We start from the raw sequence: 8676 nt of genomic DNA on the forward strand, positions 1-8676 counted from the left end.
GACACTGACCTGAGCCCGCTGAGGGTGACGGTCGTCTGGTCTCCTCAGCGGAGAGCACAGACTCCGAGGAGGGTGCTGGTGGTCCCGTCTCCTCAGCGGAGAGCTGGAACTCCTCAGAACACCCGCTGGCGATAGAGGAGAGGGAGGAAGAGCATGTAAATGCCCGCTCACATCTCTCTCGATCCTCTGGAGACCTGGAGAAGGAATAGGAATGCACTCTTTTTGTGGTTTTGTGGGTGCCGGCTGAGAAGCCGGCGGAACAGAAACAAAACGAAACCAAAGATTCTCCACCCGGCCCTCTACCGGTGGAGGGAGCGATGCCATCACCGTCTCCCGTAGAGTGATACCATCCAAATCCAGGTCGCCCGTCTCAGGGCCGCTTCGATTTCCGTTTACCACGGGAAGCGGGTGGGGCGGGCGGGGCGGGCTGTCGACGGCTGTTCCCCCTCCGTGGCCTGGAAGATGTTCTAGTGGGGGGGGCGGAGGCAGCCGCCGCAGGGCGCCCTCGGCGAGGAGCAGACGGGCCCGCCGGCGCTGGAGGGCGAGATGCAGGTCGTTTGCGCCGGGGCATGATCTGAGCGATCGCCTCTGTCTGCTTCTGGGCGGCGGAGAACTGCTGGGCGAAGGACTCCACCGACTCACCGAAAAGGCCAGCCTGGGACACTGGAGCGTCCAAGAACTTGTTCTTCTCCGCATCCGACATGTCCGCCAGACATATCCATAAGTGGCGTTCCTGGACCACCATCGTGGACATGGCACGACCAATTGCCTGCGCTGTCACCTTCGTAGCGCGAAGAGCCAGATCAGTGGCAGCCCGGAGCTCCGAAAGGACAGGCGAGTCGTGTCCTCCCTCGTGCAGATCCCTCAAGGCCTTCGCTTGGTGAACCTGCAGCAACGCCATAGCGTGCAGGGCTGAAGCCGCCTCTCCACATGCCTGGTGGGCAGCGCCCGTTAAACCGGAGGACTGTCTGCAGGCACGAGAGGGGAGGGTTGGGCGGTCCTTCCAAGAGGGAGCGTTAGCCGGACACAGCTGCATCGCGACCGCGCGCTCCACAGGAGGGATCCCCGTGTAACCCTTAGCGGCTCCGCTGGTGAGGGAGGTGAGGGGGGAGGGCTGAAACGGCCGTAATCTCATGGAAAACGGCGACTTCCAGGTTCTAGTCAGCTCCTCGTGCACCTCGGGGAAGAAAGGCACCGGTGGAGAGGGTTGTGAAACCCGGGCAGCTCCAAAGAACCAATCATCCAGGCGGGACGGTTCGGGCTGAGGGGGGGGAACCCACTCTAACCCTACGGTCTCCGCCGCTCGAGCGAGCACGGCCACCATCTCTGGATCGAACTCCGGCGTCCCAACCCGACCAGAGGGAGGAAGGGCGTCGGGGTCCACGTCAGGGGGAGGAGGCCCACCCTCGGATGCTGCGGCGTCGGTGGACCCGGAGGGCGGCACGATGGATTCTAGAGACATCGTAGAACACGACGCTGAAGTCTCCATCGGCACATCAACCGGCTGTGGATGAGGAGGCTGAGAGCCTGAGGACGAATCCCCCGCTCGGCTCAGCACAGTGATGCGCAGGTCGTCCTTTGAGAGCTTCACAGCCGCACCGTGGCGGCGCTCAGCACTCGCATGACGAGGGTTGCGTTTTTCCCGGAGGAAAGACAACCGTCTGCGCAAATCCACAAGGGACATGTTCTCGCAGTGAGAACACTTACCCCCAGCGAACACTGCCTCTGCGTGCTCGATGCCCAAACACGAAAGACAACGCTCGTGACCGTCCTTCGGACCCATGTATTTGCCGCACCCAAGATCGCACGGACGAAAAGCCATCCTGAAAAGGACGCTGATGTCCGGATATACGAGAGAGTGGCTGCCTTTAACAAGGCACAAAGCTCTCTCGTATCACTCTTTTAGGGAAATTCACTCAGATGCTTAGTTGATGAGCGCACAGGAAGGCAACGCACACACTAAACTCAAAACAATAAAAGATGTAGAGTCGTGGAATTAAGCGAAGCGTCCGCTGTGGTACTGCTAGTCCAACCAACTTCAGCAATCGAATCCCACCAGAGTAGAGTAGCTTCTCAGTAGCAGATACTGCCGGCTTTCAAAGCGATAAAAAGCTAATTTCCCTATTTGCACCTGCTGCTTATATACGCACCTGGCGGGGCGGCGCCAGCATTATGCAAATATCTCAATGCCAAGTTCATTGGCGTTTTAGTAGTATTCGAAGCAGATTGGTCCTCTAAGCGAGTTCCCAATTCGTCGGTCACGACGTGACGTCGTAGTGACCGACTGAAAGGGAACTCAGCAGTTAGCCCGTCTGTTCCTGGAGACTTATTATTTTTCAACGAGTTAATTGCTTCAGTAATTTCTTGTAAACTAAGAGGGGCTTCACATATATTGAATTCTTCATTATTAATTTGCTTAATATTATGTAAGGACTCCAAAAACTCAGTAGCTGATTGTTGACAAAAGTTAGAAGCATACAAGTTACTATAAAATTCAGAACAAAAATGAGCAATAATTTTAGGGTCCTCTACAATATTACCTTTAATCCTCAATTTTTCAATGTGATTATTTTTAGCTTGCTGCCGTTCAAGTCTAAAAAAATAAGCCGAACTCTTTTCGCCCTCCTCAAGCCACTTCCTTCGAGACCTAACAAACGCTCCTTCAACCTTTTGTTTATAAATCTCTTCTAACTTAAGTTTCTGTGCAGTAAGTTCTGCTTTATCGACTTCTGATAATTCTTCTACCCTTTTGGAAACTAGAGTAGAAATTTTAAGTAAAATGTCATCCTCATTAGCTTTCCTCTTTTTAGCAAACTCACTACAGTATTTCCTAAAAAAAGAACCTACTTCAAATTTGAGCAGTTCCCAATTGCTACAATAATTTTCTTCAATCTTTGCTTTATTCCAGAAAGTCAATATTATTTTTTCTATGCCAGTGATTACTTCTTTATGTTGAAGTACTAAATTATTTAATTTCCAATATCCAGACTTTTGAACTAAATTTACAGAAGAACTAAAGGGAATACTTATTGAGATAGCCTTGTGATCTGAAAATGGAGATGGTATTATATCAGTAACAATATTAACTAAATCCTTAGATGTAATCCAATAATCAATTCTTGACTGACTAGATAAAGAATTATTACTCCAAGTAAAACATTGTTGTGTTGGGTGAGATTTTCTCCATGTATCAATTAAAGAAAATTTCTCCATAAACGTAATTACATAATCAGGACTTATCTTTCCAGCCTGAGGAGGCCATCTATCTAAGCTGTTGTCCAGAGCGACATTAAAATCACCTCCAAAGATCAGATAAGAGTTAGGATATATGGCTAACATATGAGTCACCCGTTCTCCTAATCTATCAAAAAATGCAGTATTTTCTCTTTGTGAGTTGAAACCATATACATTAATAAGGATACAGGTTGAGTTTAACGTTTTAAGGGCAAGTAAAATGTAGTGACCAGATTTATCACACTCAGAACTCAATATTTTTCCATTAAAACGATTTTTCAAGATACAGACTCCAGCAGAGTGAGTAGTGCCGTGAGCGAACCATAAATCTAGTCCCCATTGTGACCTCCAGAAATTAACATCTTGAATATCCGAATGGCACTCTTGCATAAAACAAAAATCTGTATTAAAGCGCTTCAAATGCAAAAAAATAGCTTTCCTCTTAACAATGTTACGTAACCCTCTAACATTAAGAGAAACAATAGATAAAGACATAAACCAAAGAAATATAGAAAATAGAATGTTAATCCAGAAGATTCCTATAAAGAATTATAGCAAATCTTAAACGGTTAGAACAAGTAAATACCAGGATGAGAACCATCCCTTTTTGTGCAAAGAGAAAAAAAAAATATATATATACACATTTTACCCTTTCTTTTCTTCTACGTTTTAAGTATTATTACCTCTTTTATAAATTTACAAATAAAAAACATTTGAACTGGAGTCTCAGTCTCATTCAAGTCTTCAAACAATATAAGGAATATCCTCCCTATAGAACGGTGAGGTTTTTATTCCCCTTTGTCTTTATTTTTTAAATTGCCTCTTTTATGATATATAAAAAAAACGTATTGGGGACTCCATCTCATTCACGAAAAAAAAAAGAGAGAATGAGGTAGAGTACCTCTGCACTGAAAGAGGCAATAAACATATATTTTCTTCCATTTATTCACCTTAAAACCAGTCGGGCATCCCTCGTAGTTTAAGTGGGTGGATGAATCTCAACGCCGTCTACAAAAGCACGTCCACCAACGAAGAAAGCTTTCTTGTTTTCCTTGCGTGCTTTTTCTACAGCAGGCCATAGTTTCAGTCTAGTTTCTCTGTCGGCGGGAGACAGGTCCTCGGAGATCCTCAGGTGGTTGTTCTTTAGAAAGTCTGCATCTTTGGCAGCACGCCAGACAGCATACCTGAAAAACCGTGATGTGAACTGAAATATAATTGCTCTAGGAGTGCTGCTTCCAGCTTTGAAACGACCGAGGCGATGAGCAACATCCACAACGTCGGGAAATTTGTCTTTATGCTGTGGCAAGAGACATTGACATATTTTGATGACCTCGTGACGAACATCCTCTCCATTTTTCTCTTGAATCCCCTGAATTCTTAAATTCCATCTACGGGAATAGCCCTCCAACAACGTTAGACGTTTTTCATGGTCCTCGGCAGACTTTTCAGCTTGCTTCAGTCGAGGTTTCATGGCATTGACGTCTGCGCAGATAAACTCGATCGTTTCCTTTAACTCTGAGATTTGTTTGGTGTTGACACTGACTTCTGCTTTCATTTCATTAATTACCTGAGAATTTTTTTCCACCAACTTCTCTAAAGTGTCTGATCTGACTTGGACCAGCCGAGAAAGGTCTGAGATCTGCGAGAGGATGACAGATGTATCTTTATCCACAATTCTGCGTTGTTTGGGGGCTGGTGATTCACAGGGAGTTTCGGGGAGACACGGAAATTCCTCTTCTGCCAGCATAATATCATCTGGATCATTACCCTGTTTAAGATAATCGTGCAAGTTGTCTTCAATTAAGTCGTTAGAAGAGATCTTCACAGAACTATCAGTCGCCTGCAAACAGCTGCTGTTTTTAGCCAGGTTAGCATGTGCAGTTGGTTCGGACTTTCCAGCTTTCTTTCCAGCACTTTTCCTTTTGTCTGAGCCACCCATTGTGGTCTTGGTGAATCACCGTAATATCAATGTGAGTTATCTTTCAAAATTTTCTTTGCAATAACGTTACGAAGGGTCTGTTAAATGATTAGGATTGCGAGCTCATCAAAACGCGTGCGTTCAAGGAGCCATCTTGCTTCTCCCTCCAAGTCGGACCCCAGTTTGCATCTTCAATCGTTTAAATGACATGTGCTGCGTTGTGTTTTGAAGCATGGTAAATATATATATGCTAAAGATGTTGTTTTATAACTTATGTGCTAAAAACAAGGGTCTGTGTCCTTATTTATTATTTGAATTAACTAAACTTGCTTAACTAAATGCTTGAGTGTTAAATCAATCAAACAGCTGTATTATTAAGAACATAACCATACATACAAACTTTTGCTTTTGTTAATAGACATCTGATGTTTCTCAAAGCTGGCTTTTAATTTACTTACAAGAAAGATATTTAGTAATTCTCCAAAATTGCTTGGATTTATACTGACACGTAAAATTAGCTTTGTCACATTATAGTGCTATTTGCAAAACAAATACAGATATACTATATTGCATATTTGTATAATTGTAGTTTGTGTTGCTGTCAAAATACAATTATAAATAATAACAATAGCATTTTAATAAAGTGCTATAACATTTTAATAAAGTGCTATTCTCACACATAGCCTACTATAGTTGTGATTTTGTTGTTGTTTTTTAACTAAAGGTGGCACCACCGTAAAAGTCAGCTTATGGCACCCATCTGACCAGCAGTGGCCCTGTGTGTGTGTTTCTGCTTAGACTACTCTGTTTTGATTATGTAGACTTTAATGTAGACTCTTTACCTACAGTCAAGGTTAAATAAAATTAAGTAAAATATATATATATATATATATATATATATATATATATATATATATATATATATATCTTCAAATCAAGTAAATTCCAATCAGAGCATCTTCCATGTCTGAAATGGATGTATTCTTATATCTATGAAAATTTTGGTTTTGTCTATACTACTGCTAGGTACTTATACTATATTGACTGGGTTAAATAGAATTGCATTACTAAAAAGAGACTAAAATACAATTTTCATTGACTAAAACTAGACTAAAAATGTCACCAGTTTTCGTCGACTAAAACTAGACAAAAATAGTCAAGGATAATTCTGACTAAAATAAGACTAAAATGCCCAGACTTTTAGTCGACTAAAACTTGACTAGACTAAAAAGAGTATGAACTGACTAAAACTAATAAAAACTAAAATGTCAGCTTGACACAAAGACTAGACTAAAACTAAAATTAAAACAGGCCGCCAAAAACAACACTATTTAAAAGATAGGAAGCAACAAGTTGATATTAAGGGTACATTATCCGATCCCTTATTTATTAATTGTGGTGTGCCTCAAGGAGCCTATTAGGACCGTTGTTTTTCCTTTTATACATAAATGATTTAAAGGTAGCGTGTCCTGAGGAACTCTTTCTTTATGCTGACGATGTAGCAATTGTGGTTGCCCATCGAGATAAAGAGATGGTGGAGAAAACAATGTCTTTACAGTTAGAGGAGATTTCAAAATGGTTTTTAGATAATAAGTTATTTTTACACTTAGGTAAAACGGAAGCTATTCTTTTTGCTTCCAAAATGAAATTAAATAAACAGGGTAGTTTTGTAGTTAAAAGTTACGACATGATTTTGGAGTCAAAAAGTGTAGTACAATATTGGGCTGTTTTATAGATAATAAACTAACAGGTGATTATATGGCTAGTAAAATGATTGCAAAGATTTGTGGGAAGGTGAAGTTTTTAGCTAGGCAAGCTAACTTACTGGACACTTATTCTTTAAGATTATTGGCAAATGCTTTGGTACAACCTCATTTTGATTATGCATCATCATTTTGGTACAGTAGTTGTTCACAGAGATGGAAAAATAAATTACAAAAGTCTCAAAACAAATTAGTCAGAACAATCCTAAAAATGCACCCGCGTACACACATAAATAATGATTGTTTTAAAGAGTTGGGTCTCTTGAATGTCGAAAAAAGAGTGATATTTTTAAAATTGGGTATGTCGCGTAAAATTTTAAACAATATGGTTCCAAAATATTTAGTAAATTATTATAATATGGTGAGAACCCAACATCTATACAATACTAGGGGCAGGGATTTTAACATATACCCTTGTGGATTTAAAAGTTTAGTAGGGAAAAATTCGTTTTTATATACTAGTGCTATGGCATGGAATAAACTGTCTACATCTATAAAGAACATAACAGAGCTGAAGCATTTTAAAAGGGTATTGAAAAAGTGGTTGATGGAAGATACTGTATGACAAATGTGTTAATGTTTGCAGTGTTATTGTATATGATGTAAAGTGGACTTAGGAGAAACGTTTGTAGTCTCTGTCATCTGTGGGTTTTGCATTATTCATGCTAATTGCCTGTATGCTTTATTAACAGCGAGGACCATAATGGAAATAAGCCTTAGGCTTTTTTGTGTCTATATCCTCGGCAGTTTTTTTTAAGTGTATGGGATAATTGTTATTTTATACATTTTTATCAAATTCTGTCAAATAAATTTAAATTCAATTCAATTTCAATGTGGCAATGCCATGCCATGGGAGAACGCTTACAGAAAGGACGCATTCATGGGAAAAAAATGACATAAATAAATAATTAATTATTTAAACGCTTACAGCACCTGGTATTCCCAGGCGGTCTCCCATCAAAGTACTAACCAGGCCCGACCCTGCTTGGCTTCCGAGATCAGACGAGAGCGGGCGTGCTCAGGGTGGTGTGGTCGTAAGCGAGTGCAGACTCGATTCGAGAGACACTTCAAAACTAATGTGGCAACGCCATGCCATGAGAGAACGCTTACAGAAAGGATGCATTCATGGGAAAAAATGACATAAATAAATATTTAATTAATTAAATGCTCACAGCACCTGGTATTCCCAGGCGGTCTCCCATCCAAGTACTAACCAGGCCCGACCCTGCTTGGCATCCGAGATCAGACGAGAGCGGGCGTGCTCAGGGTGGTGTGGCCGTAAACGAGTGCTGACTCGATTCGAGAGACACTTCAAAACTAATGTGGCAACGCCATGCCATGGGAGAACTCTTACAGAAAGGACGCATTCATGGGAAAAAATGACATAAATAAATAATTAATTATTTAAACGCTTACAGCACCTGGTATTCCCAGGCGGTTTCCCATCCAAGTACTAACCAGGCCCGACCCTGCTTGGCATCCGAGATCAGACGAGAGCGGGCGTGCTCAGGGTGGTGTGGCCGTAAACGAGTGCTGACTCGATTCGATAGACACTTCAAGGCTAATGTGGCAACGCAATGACATTGGTAAATGCTTACAGAAAGGACGCATTCATGGGAAAAGATGACATAAATAATTAAAGGCTTACATCACCTGGTATTCCCAGGCGGTCTCCCATCCAAGTACTAAACAGGCCCGACCCTGCTTGGCTTCCGAGATCAGACGAGAGCGGGCGTGCTCAGGGTGGTGTGGCCGTAAACG

General features: G+C 42.3%; 1 non-coding gene and 3 pseudogenes across 1 annotated transcript; all 4 read right to left on the reverse strand.

The window, feature by feature from the left end:
* Positions 1-7836: 7836 nt before the first annotated feature.
* Positions 7837-7955, reverse strand: LOC135751022 (5S ribosomal RNA). Its single transcript, XR_010532918.1, has one exon. It is a non-coding gene; the product is annotated as a 5S ribosomal RNA (ribosomal RNA).
* Positions 7956-8080: 125 nt separating this feature from the next.
* On the reverse strand, positions 8081-8199 carry LOC135751064 (5S ribosomal RNA; annotated as a pseudogene).
* Positions 8200-8324: 125 nt separating this feature from the next.
* On the reverse strand, positions 8325-8443 carry LOC135751087 (5S ribosomal RNA; annotated as a pseudogene).
* A 113-nt stretch (positions 8444-8556) lies between these two features.
* Positions 8557-8675, reverse strand: LOC135751071 (5S ribosomal RNA; annotated as a pseudogene).
* Position 8676: the final 1 nt, after the last annotated feature.

This window comes from Paramisgurnus dabryanus, chromosome 18 (genome assembly GCF_030506205.2).
Source record: "Paramisgurnus dabryanus chromosome 18, PD_genome_1.1, whole genome shotgun sequence".
In the NCBI taxonomy this organism is placed as follows: Eukaryota; Metazoa; Chordata; class Actinopteri; order Cypriniformes; family Cobitidae; genus Paramisgurnus; species Paramisgurnus dabryanus.